Raw genomic sequence first — 23,214 nt, forward strand, 5'->3', positions numbered from 1 at the left:
TTCACACACGGCAGACTTTTAGGGTTGATTCTGCATTGCTCTGTGGTGTCTGTTTCATGCTCACCGGTGCTGTGTGTGGGAACAAGCCCAGGATTTAGTCTCAGACATGTAGGTGTTTAAATCTAGGCCCCACCACAAATTAGCTGCAACCTAGGAGAAACCAAGTCTCAGTTACCTTAGCTTGAAAAATAGAAAGAATGCTTTCTAGGGTTATGGTAGAAATCACGCCAGATGACATATAAAGAACATCTACCAGCCTGCCTCAGTTGGTAGGTGCTCAACACACATTTCATACCTCCCCTCGCTTCCAACCGGGTTTCCCACTCCTAAGAGCTCCTCGCTATGACCGACCTAGTGACCTCTGCCCATTGGAGTTCCTGGTGCTCAGATCCTGCCATCCATGTCCCTCACAGCCATTTCCCTGCCTCTAACTCACTTTACGGAGGATCTAAACTGCTCTGTTCATGAGCCAAGCTTGACAGGGGAGGAAATTATCAGCACCTCTGCCACTCAGTGAGTGAGGCCTAGAGTGACTCTTATTACCCCAAATCTGGTGTGTGGGGTACTTCTGAGAACCCTGAACCCTGTGTAGCCCGTACCCTCTCCCCTCCCTCACCAGAATAAACCAGTGAAGGCTTCTGGAACAGTTTACCTCCCTTTCCTGCATTAATTTATCTCCATTTTTCTGGAATTAGGTCCGCAGTTTGGGTCTGGAATCGAGTCTCCTATTGTTGAAGGCCTTTGACGCTCATCCTGACTCCCGATCGATGAATTATTTGGTCGACTGAGGCAGAATCACCTTTACTGGAGCATAATCTGTTGGAGGCGGCATCTCCTGAAGTCTCCATGAGTTGCTGGAAGGAAGGTATGAACAAAATGGTGGGTGAAGAAGCTAAGACTGGGGATGCTGCTGGCAGGATAGAGTGCCTCAGGGCTGGGCAGGCTCAGGTTGAAGTCAGCAGCACTAATATCTCCTAGAGGGGTTTAATACTCTGAGGAAGGGCAGGCACTCAGAGGGGCCGAGGGTGTGAAAACACCTGGTATCCAATGGGGAGGAGCAAGGAGCTGTGCAATGGGACCAGGTGTGGCAGGTGCTTTGAGGAGGGCTGAGGTTGGGCAGGTTAGGCCTTGACAGCCTGGGAGGCTTCTGCAGGGGTGCCTAGCTCTTTTTGTACTCCTTCTCCACCAATCTGGCTCTCACTGTCTAGATGTAATAACGAGGGAGGTCTTGCATGGCTATACTGTGTGCCCGGCATTGCACTTCCCATGAACTGCAGCTGTTAGGCAGCTGGGCCCATGTGGGCCAGTCTCAAAGGGCTGCATTTAAAGAAGCATAGCACAAGCAGGAATTCTCGTCTTTCTTTGAGACTCTTGCTAACATTTGAGAGTTTTCCACTACATGATTCACATCACTTCTTTGGCATTCTCTGCCCTCTTCTCTAGTGCTCCCACATTTTGGGGAGCCTCTCGCTCTCCTGTCTCTCCCCCAGACTCTCTATTACATTCACTTAACACCGGGTGTCTTGTTCTTCCATTCCCTCTCCCGTCTGCCTTGGACCTACCGATTTGTCACATGGCCCTGGTCAGCCTCCGGCCAGCGCAGTGAGGCTTCTCTGACGATTTTTCCCTAGAGAACTTGTGGCTGTGGTTTTGGTCTTTCTCTCTTCAGATAACGGGAAAGGAGGAAGAAGCTAAACAAGAAATGTTTGAAAGCTCTATCAACGGGGGAAGGAGAAGGCCTTTCTTTTTTCCCATGACACAGCTCTGCCGCCTGTCTGGCCTCCTCACCCCCAGCCTCCTCACTTGACTTGTCCAACTCAGGTGTTTGGCTGCGCCAGCTCCTCCCTCATAGTCGTGACTCCAGTGACCTTTCCCCTGGGTCCATCCAGCCCCTCTGTGGCTGTGGTCCTAGCATGGCCTTTTGCCTGAGTCAAACTAGTTTATGACAAGAACTTAGACTGAAGCTCTCTGGAGGAGTTTGAGGAGCTTTAGGTCTGCCCTCTTGAGTGCTGATATCTGCCTGTCCACCTTCTTCTTTGTACCTGAGTCCCTGTCTTTGGAACCAGCCTGCACCATGATCCCTTGTTCTGACTGCGAAGGACTGGAAGCCTGCTGTGGAATCGCAGTGCGGTAACCAGGGCTTGGCCACCTGCTTCCTTGAGGCTGCATGTGGGCCTGGATATCTGAGGCTCTTGGATCCCCTGTGCTGGGCTCCTCCCTCCAGCTGAGACAGCCCTACTATTTCCTGTCATGCTTCTTAGGCTGGCAGCTTGGCTATACTTGGATGCCACGTTCCGCCTTCTGGGAGAATGGAGCCCCGGCACCTTCAGCTGCATCTGCCCCTCAGTGTGCTGCCCACTCTTGAGCTCAGTCCCTCTTGGCTTGGCTCTTTCTGCTCCAGACACAGGGTCTTTCTCATTTGCATTGCTGTTTTATTATGATTTTATTGATAACTACCATATCTAAGGTAGCTACTTCATTCCGGGCAGTTCCCTCATACCATCTCATTTATATCTCATAAACATTCTAAGGGGTAGGTATTATAAACATTCTACAGAGAATGAAACCAAGGTGCAGAGAGGTTTAGTAACTTTCTCAGTGCATGTTCCAGGTAGGAGCAGAGGTGCGATTCTAGCCAGAAAAATATAAGAAATGCCCAGGAAAGTAAAAAAATATAGATTCTTGAGTCTTACCAAAAGAAATTCTAATTTGTAGATTTCATGTGGAGATCAAGGAATATATATATGCACACACACACGCAATTGTATTGATTTGAATCAACTGGTTCATGGACTGTGTCATTTGGGAACTATGAACTATACCATTCTTTCCTGAGATAAAGCTAATTATGGTCTTTGTGGGTTTGATTTCTCTTATGATATGGTGTAAATCATTTAAGAATGACCAGTTCGTGTAATGCATATGAAATGCATTTTGACTGTGTCCTCAGAGGTACCCCTGGGGTATGTGTGTGTAGTCAGTCCCTTGTGGAAGTTGCAGGCTTAGAAGGTATGCCCTCAAAATTTGGGGACCAGGTGAGGAAACCTGTCCTGTGAAAGGGAAACTGAAAAGGATCAACAGAAAATGGAGATTACCTTAAGAGATGGTTTGTTAAGACCCTGCTGACAGTCCCAGGCTCTTGTAAGCAAAAGCCTGGAATGTACCATGTTAAGAAAGCTATGAACTACCCGGCTGCATTTCAACTGGAGTAAATGTTGGGTTGTGGTAATAGGAAGGTATGTTATGTATAGGGACCAGGAGGAGACAAGCCAGGGAATAAGAAGTGTTGCCAGCTGTATTTAGATAAGGGTGTGTTCAATTTCAGGGCAGTCAGCCTCAGTTCTTGGTGCAGAAATTTCCCTTGGAAGAGAAGAGCACTCTCCAAGAGTGTTTCCAGCAGGAGCTTCTCTTAACAACAACCAGCTTCCTCTAATCTAAGGAATTGATCCGCGATGGGTCAACTGGATGGGAAAGAGAAACCTCCATGGATGAATAGTCTCTGTTCCCAAACCAGGCCAGCTCATTGCTCCTTTGTGTTCTGCTTGATCAATTGTTCTCAGATGGATTTGGATAGCATGAGCTCATTGTCTACAGCATGATTCCCATCGGCTCAACTGACTGAAGTTGAGTTTCAGCAACTAAACTCTAAACTCACAGTCACGTCATCAAGTACTGATGCCTATGGATTTAATCCGCAACTACAAGCCAGACTTTCTTAGCTGCAAAAAATGAAAAATAAAAAAATTATTTGTCCAAGCTTAGGGGTCCCAGGGGTGGGCAAAGGCCACTATTGACCCTCTAATTGCCAGGTGACCCTATTCCTTAGACACTAAGAAGATTGGAGACTTAATTTCTTCCTAAGGAATTAATATTTCAAATAATTAATATTTGAAAAATACTGCTTTTCACACTAACCAAATATAAAATTCAGTACAAATATGTATTTGAATAAACAAAACAGGTAACTTTGTGTATCTCAGATAGGTGGGTGGATAATTCAAATTATACAATGGAGAGACTTGAGTAAAGGGGAAGTGAACTGCCCAGTGAGTTAGGGGTAAAATCAGGGTTAGGATGTGCTTCTAACTTCTCATTCTCTGCTCATTTCAATTAAATCTCAATTATTCCAATAAATGTCACCGCTCTGTCTATATTTTGCCTCCATTTTGTTCCTCAAGACAGTATCTTTTTACTCTCTTGGTTTTGGTTGGCCCTTGAATTCTTTTGCATTAGTGATCTTGAGATTTTATTTTGCATATGGCCAGGAAGAGTGTGCATGATGTGCTTGTTATGATTATAGACAGAGAGCTAGAGATCTCACTCAGGGCAGCAGTCAGTAATGGACAAGTGAACAGTTCTCCCTGTCGAAAATATGTTGTTCACGGGCTTTCCTTGAGATTGATCTCTATAGACTGGAAGCTAATTTGTGCCAGCAGAAAACCAGTAACAGTCCACCTGAGCTGCTGCTGAAGCTTAGGAGGGAAAATTGTGGCAAGTCTGTGAAAGATGGTGAAATTGGAGCCCAGGCTGGGCACAGAAAGGACATCTGATGAGTGAGGGTTGGCAGGGGGCACAAATTACCAAAAACACCCCCTCAAAATGAAAACCCTCCAGTTTCTTAATATAAATCCTCTAACAAATACATATAAATGACTCATAATTAATATAGCAAATACTTTACAGTATTTCTTATGTCCTTAAAGGTTGTGAGTCAAATACTTTAAACCTTCCTTTCCACAAGGTTGCCCGCCAGTGAATTTGCAATGAACCTTCCTTTTGAGCACAGTCTCCTCTCCTACCCCTGCCGCCTTGTGTTCACGGCCATCACACCTGCCCCAGGAGTCTGCCTATGTCCTTGCTGGATTTGGCTCCTCAAGGAGAGGCTCAGCAAAGCCAAAGTGAACTTTTTTCCCTCTGACTCTGAGTGATCAGCTTGTGATGTTATACACATCCAGGTGATGAGGTTTTCTAGTGCAGAACACAAATAGAAATGCTGCACCAAATACAGGCTCTTCATCTTTGAATTTATCCAAAAGCTTGAAATTCTCTGGCCCAAACAGATATTTACTGGAAAAGCAGTGAATTCTGGGATGTCAGGGATTGCTTTGAAGTTTCTCCTTTTAAGAGAAGAACAACCTTTTATGGATCACCACAGCCTCTACTGGGTACTTGCAGCTTTTGAAAACAAGCCTACAAAAGGGTTTTGCTGATAAGCCATGAAGTTGAATGGTTGCTTGTCTGTCCTGAAGACATTTTATCTGTGCGAACTACTTGGGGGAGGCAGAGGGAGAGGTGGTCACAGGGGAATCAACACAGCTGGTTTCAATATTAGAGGCAAAGATGGGCATTTTGCTCTTTCTCGTGATACCTGCTTCAGGAGTCAAATCCAACACGTGAAGAGTGTCAGTAAGTGCGGGGGCGCATGTGCTCCGGCACAGGCTGGGAAGGTGGCTGAGGGCTGCCTTCCCTTCATCACGCGCTGTGGTTATAGCATCTTCCCCAGTCCCTCGTGTCAGCACTCTTGGTTTTCACTAATTGTGAAAGTTCCTCTTTTTGCAGAAGGATCTACGTCTTCCTTGCCTCATAAAAATCATCCTGAATTTAAGTTGCAACTATAAAAAACCCCCAGCCAACAAGAAGCAGCCTTTCTGACCTAAGTTATGGGAAAGTGCACTTTTATTTTCTATTTAAAGAAATAGGAGTCTTCGTAATGCATTAGTAATTCCAGCCAAAAAGTGTTTGATATAAACTTGATTTCACAAAAGAAGGCAGTCTTTAACATACTCACCCATTTCTGCTCAGAAGCATCATCACTTTCAGTTTTTAAGAAAAGTAAAAACTATTTTGGAATTGGAAATGAAGTCATTTTTAATGCAACAATCCCCACACAAAGTTTAAGAAAAAGGAACAAATAATTTTTTTAAACTAGAAAAGGTTTGTTGAACTCAGACAGTGAGAATTTGGTATTTATAATTAAAGAGTAAATTTTAGCAGAAATGTACCACGTTTACTAAAGGGCAATCTCTCCATCTTTAATATTCCTTTATTATTTCCACTCCTATTCTACTTCTGCACTAGACTCTTTTAAAAAAACACTTTAAGGCTCTTTTTATTGATACACAATAGTTGCACACACATTTATGGGGTACATGTGATATTTTGATAAAAACATCCAATGTGTAATGACCAAATTGGGGTAACTGGAACAGCCATCACCTCGAAATTGATCATTTCTTTGTGTTGGGAACATTCCAAATTTTCAAGCTATTTTGAAATATGCAATAAATTATTGTTAACTATAGTTACCCTATTGTGCTACTGAACACTAGACCTTATTTCTTCTATCTAATTGTACTTTCGTACCTGTTACCAACCCCTCTTCATCCCACTCCCCTTCCCAGCTTCTAGTAACCACTATTGTATTCACCACTCCCATAAAATCAAATATTTTAAAACCCACATATGAGTGAGAACATGCAATATTTGTCTTTCTGTGACTGGCTTATACATCATGTCCTCCTGGTTCCATCCACGTTGCTACAAATGACAGGATTTTCTTACTTTTTTGGCAGAATAATATTCCATTGTGTGTATGTGTGTGTATATATATATCACATTTTCTTTATCCAGTCATCCTTTGATGGATACTTAGGCTGATTCCATATCCTGGCTATTGTGAATAGTCCTGAAATAAACATAGAAGTGTAGTATCTCTTTGATATACTGATTTACTTTCTTCTGGATCTCTGTGAAGCAGTCAGATTGCTGGATCATGTGGTAGTTCTGTTTTAGAGTTTTGAAGACCCTGCATACCGTTTTCCACAGTGGCTGTACTCATTCACCTTCCCATCAACAGTGTATGTGCTTTCCCCTTTCTCCAAATCCTCTCCAGTATTTGTTATTTTCCGACTTTTTGATTATAGCCATCTTAACTGGGGTGAGATGATATCTCATTGTGGTTTTTCCACCAGACTCTTTTCTAATTGAAAAACATGCCTAGTGTGCCTCTGTGCTGTGATGGTGCCACGCGCCACCACCCCTTGCTCAGAGCCTCTTTGCCTTCCTTTCCATTCCTTGTGTTCTCCCTGGGAGATCTCATTTGTTCTCTTTATTTTAGTAACCTGACGACTCCTAGATATATTTATTCGCATTGATTTCTCTTCTGCACTTTAACTTAAATGTACAACGGGAACCTTGAACTCAAAACATTCCAATCTCAAATCATCCAGCCTACCTTCCCCCAAAACTGCTCCCCACTGCCCCTCTTCCCGCTGCCCTGTATTCCTTTTCCAGCACCCAATAGCCTAGGTGTCATTCTAGATGTGGTTCTTCCTCTTTCCTTAAATCCTGTCACGATTTAGCCTCATAAACTTGACCCCTAGACTTGGATCCAACTTCTCTTTTCTTCTCCATTCCCATGGTCACTGCCATAGTACAAGCCCCGGTTGCCTTAACCCTGAACTTGGGCGATAATGTTCTACCTGGTCTCCCTGCTTTCAGTCTGGTCTTCCTCGAATCTCTTCTTTCCTCCTGAACCATCATGATATTTCTAAGACACATTTCAGATGGGCTCTGTTGCCCTCAGTGTTTCCTTCTCTGTCTGTTATACCAGACTATAAACACCTTGGAGTCATGGGCTTTGTCCAACCTGTGTTTCTATCCTAAGCCCTCACCACAGAACCTGTTAAATAGTAGCTAATAGTAGCTAAGTAGTCAGGGTGTTTATTGAGTGGATAAACCAATGAATGTTGTGACTTCCAAGTGTCAACAGTGAGCCTAATGATCTCCCTAACCCAAATGTGTAAAGTGTAGGGAAAAGAGCCCCCTCTTTGTATCTCACACTTACCTTGTATCTTACTACCCTTTAATCACTGTGCCTTGCCCTTGGGCCTTCCCTTGGTATTCACCTTAATCTGTATACAGCCCAAGGTGGGATGGATTGTCATGGGTGGGCACGAGGAACTAAATGGGTTTGCCTTTTCTCAGGACCGCCTTGCCCACATCTTGTCTTTTGAGCCATTCGAGTATCCCCAAGTATCTTGGAGCTTTTCCATAAAGGCCGCTAAAGCAGGAGAATCACTGAATCTGGATTCCTAGATCACCTCCCTGTGCCAGAGAGACTGTGTTTTGCAGAGGAACCCATAAAGCATAATTTCCCCCAATTTGTAGCATTAACACCCACTTTGAGGAAATGACATATAAAAATTCAAATTAATGTGATATAGAAATTAGAGTTGATGGTTTATATCACAATAGGAGAGTTTTAAAGGATTCATTGTCTGCTTTTTTTTTTTTTAATGTATTAAGCTTGCCTAGGTAATGACACTGCAATGCCTGTATAAAGACTCGGTTGCCTGTAACTATTTAGCAGACCATCCACAAAGAACTACCATTGTAATGTGGAGTTGTTTGCACTAAGATGGTGCTATAGTCTGAGTATGTGTGTCTCCCCATAAATTCTTACGTTGAAATCTTAACCCCAAGGTGATGGTATTAGGAGGTAGGGCCTTTGGGAGGTGATTAGGACATAAGAGTGCAGGCCTCATGCATGGGATTAGTGCCATTATGAAAGAAACCCAAGAGAGACCCTCACCCCTTCTACCATATGAGAATACAACGAAAAGACAACATCTATGAGACAGAAAGTAGGCTTTCACCAGACACTGAATCTACTAGCGTCTTGATCTTGTACCCCCCAGCCCCCAGAACTGTGAGAAATACATTTTTATGGTTTCTAAGCCACTCAGCCTATGGTATTTTGTTATAGCAGCCTGAATGGAGTAGACCAGAAGTTTTCATCTTATACAAGTTGTTTTATTGGTTCACATAGAGAACCTATTTCTTTGGGAGTTTATTTATTAGTTCTAACATTTATTTGCAATATAGAATCAGGAGCTTCAAAGACTTTTTTGCGTATGATGATGACTCAGATGAAAAGGCTCACTATCAGAAAGGCATATGCATGGTTTTGCTGAATTTCATCACTTTTTCTTTGCAGATTAGCTTAGAACCAGTGGTGAGGTACCCAGACAACTCATTCAGGTCACTGTTCCCCCGCTGACCTGGATAAAAATTCATCTGGGTTAGTTACATCTCAGTCTGTGGCTCAGGAAGAGCTGACACCAAGTGAAGGCAAGTGACCCACACAACAACCAGATTTAAGTCTCAAGGCCCGCTGCCACCAAGCCTTAACCAAGGGAACCAATTGACTGCTGACTCTGTATAGGTAGGGTAAAAACTAGAAGAAAACGAGGCTAAGTTAATCAGTTTCCTCTGAGAACATGAACCCTGTCCTTTCTGAAAGACTTTTAAGAACTACAGTTGAGATTGTGGACAGTCTGCAGTGGAAGTTACATTTGACCACCTCTAGACTTAAGGCTGTTATTTATATGAAAGTCTATTTTAATCAAAGGAAATCCTGTTTCACCAGCAGCACTGGCAGCCCTGAGATGCACGGTCTCAGGAGTGTTGTGAGGATACAGGCTCTCTTTAATCTCAGAATAAAAATATTTGATGTTTACAAGGTGTATTAGTGTAATTGGAATGTGTCTGCCTGTCTGCCGGCCTTCCTTCCATGGTGGGACCACGTAATTAAAGAGCATTGCCTTCATGTGGCTGCCTGTTTATCCTTTCATAGTCTCTCGGTAAGCAGTCACGGTCAAGACCGTTACCCTGGGCTCTTAGAGAGCTCATCCAGGCAGAGACAGCTGCAGCCAGAACAAAGGCGAGGCTCCACTCTACTTGCAATCCTTCTGAGGGCTCCAGGGTAAAGTGGGATGAGACAAGTTCAACTCGGTGAATAAGAGACGCCTGGTATCCCAAGAAACTCTCAGTGCATGCATGGGATTATGCCTTGAAAAATGTGTGTAGGTGTATATATTAGGTTGGTGCAAAAGTAATTGCACAGCCTTTGCCATTACTTTGAATGGCAAAACCGCAATTAATTTTGCATCAACCGTATATATACACACACACATATGTGTATATACACCTACACACATTAAGGTCTATCTACCTTTTTTGTTTGTGTCTATCTCTATCTCTATGTATATCTTTCTCTGTCTCCAAAAAGTGATTTTTCTTTTCTTCAAGTAAAAGTCAGAAAAGGAGATACTCACCCTTGTCTCTCTGTGTATACCTAATCCCACATTATGTATTCAAATTCTATTCCTAACGCCTCGGGACTTTGCTAGTTGGAGCCTTGTGAGTCACATGAGCACGAAGAACTCAGGTTTCCTGAGATTCTACATGTATTCCCATCCTCTCCTGTAATCTTGGAACTTCTAAGAGAGCCTGGCTGAGAGTAGGTGTTCAATAAGTACATATTAAATGAATGAATGAATTTCCTTGTAGTGTTCTAATGAGTGAATGAATTTCCCTGCAGAGTCCTCTTCTTGAATTAGTCTGGAAGTCCCCAGCAGGGTGTCTGCCATGTGCTCAAGTAAGTCTGTTAACCACAGCCACCTTGTGACCTCTGGCCCATTCTGATTCTCCCACCCTGGCTCTTCTTGTTGCTTGAGGGTGTCTGGTGGCTGTGGTTGTTCATCACCATGCTTGCTGCATCACCATGCTTGCTGCCCTTCTAGCCCTGGAGCTGTATGGCCTGCAGATTCACTGGCCCTCTCAACTCTCACTGATTGCTTCCCTCGTAGAAGCCCAAACGGTCTGTGGAGCTGGACAAGGAAATGTCTCCACATCTTTCTTCCCCTCCATGCCCTTGATTCTCTCACTCAAGACTGAAGGATTTCTGGTACAAAAATATCTCTCTTTCTTGAGCTTTAAAGTAAAAATGTCCTTAACTCAGCATTTTCCAACCCTAGTTGGATAAATTGTATACCCAGACCGCATCCCCAGACACTTTGATGCAGTGAGTCAGAAGCAGAATCTGGCATTCGTATTTTTACAAGGCTCATCATAGGTGATTCTGGGGTACCGACAATTGAAATTTTGGACAGTCTGCGGTGGAAGTCAAATCTGTGTTGTGAAGCACACTGTCACAGGTGATCAACTCTTACAAACAGACACCTGGGGACATTGAGTTGGGCTCAGCAATGATACTCTGCCAGAAAATGCAACCTTTAGAAAGGCAAGGATAGGCCAGGCACAGTGGCTCACACCTGTAATCCCAGCACTTTGGGAAGCCGAGGCGGGCAAATCACTTGAGGTCAGGAGTTCAAGACCAGACTGGCCAACATGGTGAAACCCTGTCTCTACTGAAAATACAAGAAATTAGCTGGTCCTGCTGGTGTGTGCCTGTAATCCCAGCTACTTGGGAGGCTGAGGCAGGAAAATTGCTTGAACCCAGGAGGTGGAGGTTGTAGTGAGTTGAGATTGCACTACTGCACTCCAGCCTGGGCAACAGAGCAAGACTCTGTCTCAAAAAAAAAAAAAAAAAAAAAAAAAGGCAAGAATACTTAATGTCTTTTAATTTACTTGAACAGCACTCTATTTAGATAAAGATACAATTAATTCTTTTTTGTTTGTCATGTTAACCTAAGGGTTGAAATTGTAGCAGAAGTACTGAGCACTGTCACTGGAAGCATTCCAAGAGATGTTGAGTGTTCACCCACAATAGATGCTGCAGAAAGGATATCTGCATATGGCTGCACTGACTCTAAGATGAGGTGATTTCATTCAGTGTTATAATGCCTATTTACTGAAACCCTATTGTGTATTTTGGGGGATACGAGAAATAATTAGATATGCACTCTGCCCCCAGAGAGCATAGAATCTATTCTCCATTGATTCATTCATTCACGGTGCCAGGCAGTGAGTGGTTAACCCTTTAATGAGTTACTTACTCAGTGGGAGGCATCTGAACATGCAAACATACCACTTACCTGAAACAACTGTCAGGCGGGGTAGAGAATGTAAGTGTCTTATGAGAGTTCTAGATAAAGTGCTTCAAAGAAAAAAATCATGCCTATATAGGTGGGTTTGCCCTTTAAGACAAAAGTAGTAAAATTCAAATGCTGAATAAAATACTTAGCTCCACTAATGGAATTTTCACGCATGAAGAAAAGCAAGCTATAAAGGTTAATATAACCAGACTGGCCGTGTTTCTGTCCCTGCTGCTGTGGGGTTATTAACATCATTCTGTGCGAGTGAGTCCACTGGAGAGATGGGGTAACAACTCTTTGTTCTTCCTTTTTTGTATCATTTCAGCCCTGAGAACAGCTCTTTACAGATGGTTTATAGAACTGAAATGAATTGAAATAACTTGTCAGCTGGTCTGTACCAACCCTAATAAAAGACTCAGAGGAACAAGCTACTGACAATTAGACAGTGTTTTCTATTTGAGAGTTGTTTCTAACAACCACAAATCTGAAGTGTGTCAAAGGAACAATTTCGTGATTCATTTGGGTAATGCTATCTTTCCTGGAATGAAAGGATTTCTTTTCATATAGAAATTGAAAAAGAAGTCTGCCCTTATTTTGAACTTATAGTTGACACAGCTTTGTAAACAAGAACAGTTCCAAGTCGTGGAGATATTTTTCCAGTCTGCCGTCTTATGATGAGGTATAGTGCAGGAAATAAACAGGCTTAAGAATTGGCCAAAAAAATATTTCCTTGGGGGCAAATCACCCTTGCCCCAGATACGTACTCATCTCTGCTCACAATTCTTAGGATGCACTTGGATTGGCCACACCCATCCAGTACACATGGAACTGCATTGCTTTTATTGATTGATTGCTGTTTAAAGCTTTATTCCATTATTTCATATATGTATCAGACATGTAGCAAATGTATGTGAAAATAAGGCAGAATACATTATACCTGTTATTCTAACTCGATTGTAAATGTTTGAGAGCAAGAACCTCTCTCTTCAATTTAGTTTTTTTTTTTTAGCTACTCACTGTTCCCCACTGTGTAGCACAAAGTCCAGCATCTCACATTTATTATTTCTGAATAAATATTAATTATTATCTTGAGCAAATGGCTATTTGCAGTGTCTGAATGTTCAGTACCATAGTCAGAAAACTCTGAGAACTTACATTTGCAGATGGTATTTGACATAACCGGAAATATTTAAGAAACAAAGAACAAAAAGCCTCAAATATAAGCAATTGTGGATACTTATGATTCTCTTCTTAGTTACACTTTTTTTCCTTTGCATTTTTTCCCCCTGAGGATGTATGATCACCGTTTGTTATTACTATGAGGTTTAGGGCATTATCCATTATTAATTATTTTAAGATTTACTTGCTGCTTTTTCCTTGAAAGAGAGTTCTGGATTTTTGATACTTCTCTTTAAAAGTGAGGTTTCTTTGAATAATTGGGGCCTTAAGAAAAGTTACAACACACTGTCTTCAATCCATCCACAAGGCTTTGCACGCAAACACCCTATTGACGTCAGCAGAACTTGGGTGAAGTTCTTTTTTTTCCTCTTTTTTTTTTTTTCTTGCCTATCAGTGGGAACTGGGGAGCGAGGGTGGTAGGGTGAGGTGCATGGGACTGGGTCTGGGTGCTAAGAATGAGTTGACTATGATGAAATTTGGAATGTTACAGTTTTCTAATAAAATTGAGTCTTGTGCTGTTTTCCCATTGAATAAGAAAAAAAACACAGTCAGAGTGACATTTATTCCAGGAACTTTAAAAAATTTTCCGTTATGTTTGATAGACTGTTTTATGATGACTGGCCAGTGTTAGAAGATTTGGCATTTGATTTTGGAAAAGAATAACTCTGAATTGAATTTATTAGACTCTCTGAGTCTAGTCTATAAGTAGAGACCATGCGCCTTCTTATGAGCTGATGTTTCAACCCAGAAGATGGCATATTCAGAAGCATATGCATTTAAAATTGATGTCCCATGAGTTTCAGAAAAATCTATGGACCCAAACATTTTTGAGATACAAAATCATTCATTATTTGCATTCAGCATTTCCTAATCTTCTACCTTTCTTATTTAGGAATTTAATTCAGTGCTAAAACTTCCTATCTGACTACCCTTGAGCAAAGATCATCTTGCTTGAACTGTAACTAAAATTGTTCTGCTTGATTAGCAAACTTCTCTGTGTGTCTGTGAACCTAGCCTTGTATAGCTATAGCAACGGTTTTAAATCTAGCTGGAGAGATAAGACATGAACACAAAGCATTTATGAGAACGAATACCCTTTGAGGTGGTTTGAAATCTCAGTTTAATTGCAGTTTACAGACGAGAGGAGTGGTGATTTTCCGTAGAAGAAAGATTCATGGAAGAGATGGGACTTTAGTGGATTTTAAAGATTTAGCATCATATTTATAAAATATCAAAAAGGACAGAGGATGGGAAATTTCTAAATTAATTTTGGGCTTTTTGGGGTCAGCCATGGAGTCATGTGTAGACAGGGTTTCAAGTTGAGCTATGTCTTCTTAGATGATAGACACGTGCCTGTGAATTCTTATTAGACGGTTCCTTTTATTTATAGCTCCCATCTGATTGTGCTCATCAGGTTGTTACTAATACTGATAAAATTTGTGGGTACAGAAACATTCTGAAAAGAACCTTTTATAATTTTTTTTGTTTGTTTTTTGGCGAACTGGAAGGGGAAACTGAACAAAAAAAGAGTAACCAAATACTGTGAAAACCCCAAATCTCTTGATCTTAGGCCAGGTGTCTATTGCCAATCTTATTAATTCTAATTATATTCAGCTTCATTTAAATTAAGTAACATGAAGGCTTTCTTACCCTTGTTCATTCAATTCAAGTATAGTTTTATATAGTTGACTAATCAACTGATGAGTATTTATTGAGTAGCTATTATGTGCTTGGAATTTTCTTATATATCTATAGTTTAAGTTCTGCCTTGCAGAGCTTAAAATCTTAGCAGTAAAAAATATAAGGCATTTTGAAGTGTCAGTTAATAGTGTGATGCCGTAGGGGAGTGTCAGTAGTAGAAGCCCAGGAAAGAAAGAAGTAAAAGGCACCCAGGATGATTGGCGATGAAGATAGTTTGTAAGGAGGAGAGAAAGCATTGCAGGTGATTAAAACTGCAGAGGAAAAGCTCTGAAGCAGGAGAGTGGAATAGAGAAGTGTGAAGGGATTAGAACTGATAAAGTTTTTTCCAAACAATTCTGACTTTCCTTGTTGTTTGAGTGTTCAATAAGGAGGTCCAGAAATAGTTTTATTTAATATTGTTTTGTGAAGTTTCCCCCTCTCTCTCTCCTTTCACCCACACACCCAGACATACAGATGTGCATATATAAATATAAAACATTAATTTTAATGTTATCTAGGTTATCTTTGTAGTTGACAATAAAGAACACATATCCTTACTATAACTGGCAGAAAACTTTTGTGATAGTTAACATTCTTAATTTTTAAAGATTTCAACTGTGAGGCTCTATTGGTATATAATCAGATTTTTGATTATTTTTAAAAATCTTAATGAATATTCTAAATAAATGAGTTCCAAGGTTAAAAGTTTCGTAATTTTTTCTAGAAAAGTCGAGGCAATCAAGACTTTTGTTTTCCTTCAGTAGACCATTTGGAAGTAAAAGTTAAAAACTAAGTATGAGAAATGCAGAAGTTCTAAAGGGAACTTTGAAAATTTATTTTTAGACTATTAAACAGACACACTTTTCTTGGCTGGCCCAAGATCCATTGAAATAGTGCACATCCAGAGAAACTATAATCACATCTAAATGATAGTTTCCACATAACCCATATAGAATATTTGCAGATTTATCCTCATGGGTAAAAAGGCAGCCATTTCTCTCAAAACATGTTAAGAGAAAAGGGCTTTTCAAACGCTGATGTGCATAAGGGTCACTTGGGTAACAATGCAGGTTCTGACTCAGCAGGTCTGAGGTGGGACCTGGACTCTGCATTTCTGAGAAGCTGCTGGTGATGCTGCAGGTGCCGGAATGTGAGCTACTCTGAATAGGAAGGTACCAGAGAACATCAAAATAACCTCTGGTGCTGTTGATTTATGAGTAATTGACATTTATTTTATTATTTTTATTGGAAAAATAAGGGCAGTGTCAGAGTGGGGAGGAGCTTTGACACCTTTAGCATGGCCCGGCAATGTTGGCCCTTCCCTAGATTACTACTCTGTAGAAAGCTGCACGTGGGCAGGGACTGGGCTACTTCTGTTCTTTACTGTATCCTAATGTCTACCACGGAATCAGTACTCAGCCAATGTTTGTCGAGTAAGTGAATGAATTTAGTGTTGGCCTGCAAATGCCATTTAGCTGTGTGCTTGTCCATGTTACACAAGTAGAAGAATGTGAAAAAGTGCAACAGTGTTCTAGTCTAAAAAAGGTCACTCTGGCCTTAAGAATTTATACTAACAAATTACAGCTCAAGCCTTGGTATTCTTGAATGCACAGCACAACAAAACCACTAACACGGAAGAGGCTGAGGAGAAGAAAAGAATCAGAGGTAAACACTACCTTTGTGAAGGACCCTTTTTAAGACAAAGTTCTTCCCACATACTTAAGGTCTCCCAAGCACTTTCCTTTCTGGTTCTTTTGTCCCATCCTGACCTAGAGTTTCCTCCACCCCTTTTTACTCTAATCTCTGATGCTTTAAGGTAGCCACTTGGCTGTGTTCACAGCCTTTTCTCCTGCTTGCCTTGCCTGTGTGTCCCCTGAGTTCTCCCCTGGGGCTTTTCTGACTAAGATGACATGTCTTGACATTTATTAAAGCAGGATGTAGCCCTTTCTTCCTGACTGCCATCTTATTACCTTAAAATTACTTTAGCATTCTAAGTATTACCTACTTAGCTACTGACACACCCTGACATTACCTTAGTACACTAGCATTACTGGAGTACTTAGTAGTACTTCGCTTGGAAAATTACTTCTATTGCATACTTTTTCTGTCTCTCCTCCTCCTCCAACACCCATTAGTCCATGACAACAAAGCACTACTTGCCACCAATGTGACCGTAAGCTAGAAAAAAAAGATAGCATTGGCATTACAGGGCAGGCCTGGATTTGAAGGAATCATAAAGACACTCCAAAATATGATTATGTTAATTTTCACAATTATTGAAGTGGAAACACAAAATTGAAAAATTGTAGAGAACTTGAGGACCCCCAAGAATACTTTGGATCTGTGGGGACTTTTAAAGCCCAACTGAAGAACTTCTCTAGACCTCAGGGCACCACTTCTAGACAAAAAGGGGCCTTGTGGCTTCTCTTGGTCTATCTTGTTTCCCCAGGAGAAAACATTAGGCTTCAAGACAGAAGGCTTGTCAACAGTGGTGTTTGTCTGTTTCTTGGTGAGTTTCCTTAGTACTCTACCTGTATAAACCTCTTGTGGTGGTTGACTGCTTCAGAATTAGTTCAACATTTCTGGCCTTTGTTATATCTCAGTCTGTAAAACAACCACGTAAACAAGAGCTGCAGCCTTCCACAGAGGACTTGGGTGAGCTCTGTAAGTTGGTTAAAGAGGATCTCTGACGTTGTCTCCCCCAACCCCCATCCCAATTCCCTTACGACAAACAGGAAGCAGTTCTGAAGACAACTGAAACATTTCTGAGCCAGCTTATTAAGTACACGGCCTAGGTTCTAATGCTGCCCTCTTCACACCTTTGCATAACAACCTTCTCAGCAAATCAGCACATTCTATCAAATGGGATGCAATCCAGTTCTGCTGTGAACTCATCTCCCCTTGGAAAGTGCTTGTTCAGTGACATCCCATTAACACAAATCATTCTATTCTTCTACTTGATTTTCCCTTTGCTTCCTTGCCAGAAAGGTCTATTCTTTAGATTGACCAACATCTAATTTTCCTCTCCCTAGTTCTCTGCCTAGACTGTAATCAGTTGGTGCCTCTGGTTAACTTCCTTTCAAGTCCTCTTCCTCCTCAGATGAAACGGATTTCCCCAGTGCATGAAACTGGAGTTTAGAGCTTCCTCTTAACTATGGTTGGGTCCCTGATGGTATTAGTAGCACTGTAATGGTGGATCTGTAGAATTCAGAGTCTTGAAAGACAAACGAACACATTGTTCCTGATCTGCAAACATCCTTGATCATATATTGAAAAGTGTAATCTTTTCTTCCAGGATAGTCATCTGGAAACCTGGGAGTCATTCTTACTTTCTGCTTACTTCCCTCTTCTCCTATTTTCTTGTACTACTTCCTTCATTCCCATTGCTTCTAATTTGGCCAATGATACCATCACCATGATCTTGCAACCACTACCCACTCCTGGCTCCAGTCCCACCCCTTGAAAGTGATTTCTCTGAACACAAATCTGATCAATCACTCCCTGGCTTTAAATTCTTCAGTGAATCACTATGACTCATGTGATGATTTCCAAACTGCTTAGCATGGCTTACAAAGTTTTCATGGACTCTGTTTCCTGGACTCTGTTTACTTCTCAGCATCACATCTTACCCTGTCCGCACACACTCTGCTTCCTGGCCAATACTGAATTGCTTTCACTTCCCCTAATGAATGGTGCCCTTTCTCATACTAGTCCTTGCCATGTGCTGGCCCTTCTGCCGGGGTCGGGGGAGTGCTCCTTCCAGACTCCTATTCCTCCTTCAGGAACTCAGGTTAGACATCACTTCCTCGGAGAAGCCCCTGCTTCCTCCTTTGTTCTTATTCCTTTTATAGTCCTTGGCATTCTGGATTGGTTTTACCTAATTGTCTTTCCCACTCAGGATGGTGAACAACTTGAAGGCAGGCATTGTATCTTACATTCAACTTTGTGTCTCCTGGGGTTCCTTGGAATTTCAGGACTTTCCAACAGTCAATTTCATGGCACTGTAATTTTAGCAGGGACAAGGAGAAACTAGTCATTCTGATTTTAGTTCATACAAGGGCGCCAACTTTTGAATTATCTATCCCATATAATAAGAACTCAATTCTTCCAGGCTTAATCTAGTGCCCTGATAAGATCAATTTATTCTACCTTTAACTAGGTAAGAATTAACCCACTGCACGACACATAATACATTGTTGATATATGGTAGCTGCTAGATATTATTGTTAGAACTAAATCTATGGGTGAATTACACAAATATTTTTAACCAAGAGGCCAGCAAGCCATGTTATTTATTTAATAATTAGCTTGTCTTCATTGAAGCCTACTCTGCAATTAGATTTCTTGTCTATTTCTTTCTTGGGACTTATTCTAATTCTCAATATGTGTAATGTTTAGTCTCCCTTACACAAAAGCAAAGGATAAAATTTAGGAGCTAAGAAAGTCCTGTGGGAGTAAGGATTTCTTCAAATCCTTGGTGAAACTGCCTGAATTCAATGAGCTGAGAGTGCTCTCCCAAATAGAATTGTGGGGAGTTACTATCTGTAACTGCAAACCAGGTGAAGCCAAGTTTGATTCCATCCTTGCCTAGGAAAAGCAAGGTACTCTCCCAACATCCAAATTTGAAAAGATAGCTAAGAATTATTTTAAAAGCTTCTTTTGGGGTCAAAATTAGCAAAGCAACATGATAATTGCTAATTTTAATTTATAATACCTGAAAGTCTACTAAATCCAACCCCTCATATAGACAATGTGTTTCTTCAAGTACTTAGAGTACAATAGATCCCAAATGGGGTCTCACAGGGACAGCAACAATTGAACATTCATTCTTCCATTCAACAGACATTTATTGAGCTCCTTCTCTACATAGGCGTTGTGCTAGGTGCTGGGTACAAGATGAGGAGACACATATTGTCCTGCCCTCACAGAGGCACTTGAGTGTGTGCCTCAACAATCAGCAAGCAAATAAACGACAGCAACATGACAAAACCAGTAGGTTACACAAAAGTAGGGTTTTGTGATAGAGAGGAACTAGGTAGCTCCTTCAGACTGAATGATCAGGAAAGCCTCTCTAAGAAAGGGACAAGAAGGAGTCAATAACAAGGGGGAGAAGCAGTGAGTGCAGAGGTTCCAAGTTAGAACCAAGATTTTCATATCCAAGGACAGAAAGAGGGCCAGGTAAGTGAGGACTGATGGACGAGGTGAGAAGACATAGGGAGATGAGGTAGAGGAATAGGAACTGAATCAAGGAGGGGTTTGAAGCACAGGCTGGATCTTATTCTGAGAACAGTGGAAGCCACTGGAATAGGAAACTGACAAGTTGATTTCCATTTTAAAATGGCCACTTGACTGTTATGTGGAGAAGGGATTGTAGAGGGGCTAGAGGGGAAGGAAGTGGATGGGGCTGTGTAGGACTCAGGATCGGTGATGTGGTGGCTTGATTAAAGTGGCAGCACTGGAATAGGAGAAGGGGACATGTTAGTAGCATGTTTTGGAAGTAGAGTCCGTGGGGTTTGTTCATGGATTAAATGTGGAGAGTGAGGGTAAGAGAATAATTGAGGATGATGCTTCCAACTGAGGACCCTGTCGTTCTACTCTGCATTCCATAAGCGTGTGATAACCCAAGCCTGAGTCTCCAGTGAGGATAGGCAGCAGCCTTCACCCACCTTTCATGCTGAGGGGATGCCGGGAGGGCCCTCTCTGCCAAGATTGGGGCTTATTCTATGGGGAACTTATTCTGATGGCCCAACATGATTCAGTGCTTTACAGGAGGCTCTCCTCAGGTGCCCACAAAGATTCTCTTAAGGCACAAAGAGGGTGGGAAACCTTTTCTGAGAGCTGTTTCTTTCATGTCGTGAGGCATAGAACTTTGCATATCAAATATCTTCCAGCTTCTTTCCCTTTCTATTGTCTGATATTTATCCTGTATTTCTATACAGTGGGAGAAAATATTTGCAATACATATAATTAATGAAGAGCTCCTATCTAGAACATATAAAACTTCTCTCTTTCTACACACACACACACACACACACACACACACACACACACACACCTCTCAGTAATAAAAAGTCAACACAATAAAAATGGGCAAGACAAAAGAATAGCCATCGCATAAGACGTCCAGTAAGTATATCTAATATCTGAACATCCAATACATATATAAAATGTGCTTAACCTCATTAGTGATCAGGAAATACATAAAGCTTCCATCATACAACCACAAGAATGGCTAAATTAAACAACAACAACAACAACAACAACAACTGATTTTACCAAGGATTGAGAAGGATGTAAGAGCAACTAGAACTCTCATATGTTGCTAGTGGGTGTGTAAATTGGTACAACCATTTTGGAATACTGATTGCTATTATCTATTAAAGTTGAATTTAGCACACCCTGTGACCTAGCAATTCCATTTCTATTTCTATATCCAACAGAAATGTGTCATATGTGAACCAAACCACATGTAAAAATTGTTTACAATAGCACTATTTGTAAAAGACTAAAACTGGAAATCACCAAATGACCAGCAACAGAGAATAAAGCAATTACGGCTTATTTCTACAATGGATTGCTATGCTGAAGTAGGAATGAAAGAACAGCAGCTACACATAACTGGTATGGATGAATCTCATGAACACAATGTGAAGGGAAAGAAGGCAGAAACCTACTTATCACACCCTCCATTTATATAAAACTCAGAGACGAAACAAATTTATGGTGTTAGGAGTCAGGTTCCTTTGGGGAGGAGAGAGGGAGTCGTGCCTGAATGGAGGGGGCGTGGAGGGGGCTTCTGGTATGCTGGTTAGATTTTTGTTTTGTTTTTAATCTGAGTGATATAGGTGGTAGTTACTTTTTGATGTTACATTGAGCTATACACTTATGATCTGTTCATGTTTCTGTATGTATTTTATACTTCAATAAAACACTAGTGATTTGTGAATACTTAAGATTCTTTTTAAGTCATCATTGATTGTTTGGATCTTCTGTGTCCCTGGAATCAGTTTTTCAAGAGCTTGTTTTGATCTCTTTCTTTTATTCTGCCATTGCATTTCACTTGTCCATCAATTCCATCCATTTCCACTTAAGTTTGAGGGCATGAGGGGCTGTGTAGAAAAGATGTCTGGCAGTTCCATGAATTGAGGGGTTTGTTTACCTTAGATAGACAGGGTGGGGACCCTGGATGTCCCCCAAATACCAGAATGAGGGAGACTTCACATTGACTTCCCTAGTTCTCCTCAGAGAGTTTATTTAATTCCTTTAGCGAAGAACCCTATAATTTTGGAGGAGAGGACCTAGAGATGATGTGTGGCTCTCTGTCAGTCTAGGGACAAGGGTAGGGACTGGGATATGTGGTGAAGTGGGTAACTCTTCCAGATTAAAACCTTTGAGCTATTTTCCTCATTCCTGCCCTCTGACATACGTTTTCACACCTGGTACACCCTAACTCCTTTTCCACTACAACTTCCTCCCCATGAATTCTATCTAGTTTGAGTTTCCTCTCACTCTGTTTTAATTATCAGAACTTCTCCCTCCCTCTTTCAGAAACTTTTCGAAATCTCTCGTGTTCTGATAATTTCCCTCCTGTTAGTTCTCTGTGATAGTACAGGTTTATACCTTTTCATTTTGCTTTATGTTTTATTGCTTTGGGGAGGAAAGAGAGGCATGTGCTCATCTGGCCATTTTGGTCAAGGAAATTCATTATTTTGTTACTCAATATATTCACACTTAAACATTCTTTCCTGCCTTGTGTGCTAGTGTATATTACATCCCCCATGAGGAATAAAGAGTATTTTACTACCTCTCACTTCCCTTTCCTGCTTCAACTTCTGATTTCTATCATTTCTGAATTGTTAAGGTTTATGTCATTTACATTTTTTCCTTTAATAAAATTAAGCTCTTTTGTTATTGCTCTAAAGACCTCTTTTAAAAATTAAAACCCTCAAAACAGAAGGAACGAAGTCATTTGATTGGGCCCATTTTGAAGGAAAAGCAACTCTGTGTTAAAAATCTTATAGCTGAGAATAGATAGTTTCAAAGGTCAAGGTCCGGTGGATCCTCATTTAGTTATTTTCAGCTTCTTTTACTTCTTCTGGGTAATAATCAGATGCCGCTGCTTTTTGATTCTCATCACATTCTCTTTAAAACTCTTTTTTGGGATTTCTCTTTTACTTCCGTGGATAATATAGTCATATTGAATTCTTGGGTGATAATATTTCTGAGTTCTTGCATGTTTAAAAATGCCTTTTTAATTACCCTTGATTGGTAATTTCACAGAGCAGAGACATTTTGATTCAAATAAATTTCTCTTAGGAAATTGATGGCTTGTTTCTTCTTCTAGCATGTATTGTGGTGATGAGAAGTCTAGTGTCAGTTTGATTCTTATTCTTTGCAGGTAATATGTTTAGTTTGTTTGGAAACCACTGGAGTTTTGAAACTTTCCAGTGTGTGTCTAGATGTGGATCTTTTTTTTTTTTTTCATTAATCTCTTCCTGTACTTGGAGGGCCCTTT

The 23,214-nt window shown here is 41.1% G+C and overlaps 1 long non-coding RNA gene across 1 annotated transcript in view; it reads left to right on the forward strand.

Moving 5' to 3' along the window:
• LOC135970411 (uncharacterized) overlaps positions 1–23,214 on the forward strand; it is a 182,296-nt gene that overhangs the window by 17,460 nt on the left and 141,622 nt on the right. Inside the window, exon 2 of the long non-coding RNA XR_012434423.1 lies at positions 696–865. This is a non-coding gene — a long non-coding RNA (uncharacterized lncRNA). The remainder of the gene's footprint in view (positions 1–695; positions 866–23,214) is intronic.

This window comes from Macaca fascicularis, chromosome 4, assembly GCF_037993035.2.
Source record: "Macaca fascicularis isolate 582-1 chromosome 4, T2T-MFA8v1.1".
Classification (NCBI taxonomy): Eukaryota; Metazoa; Chordata; class Mammalia; order Primates; family Cercopithecidae; genus Macaca; species Macaca fascicularis.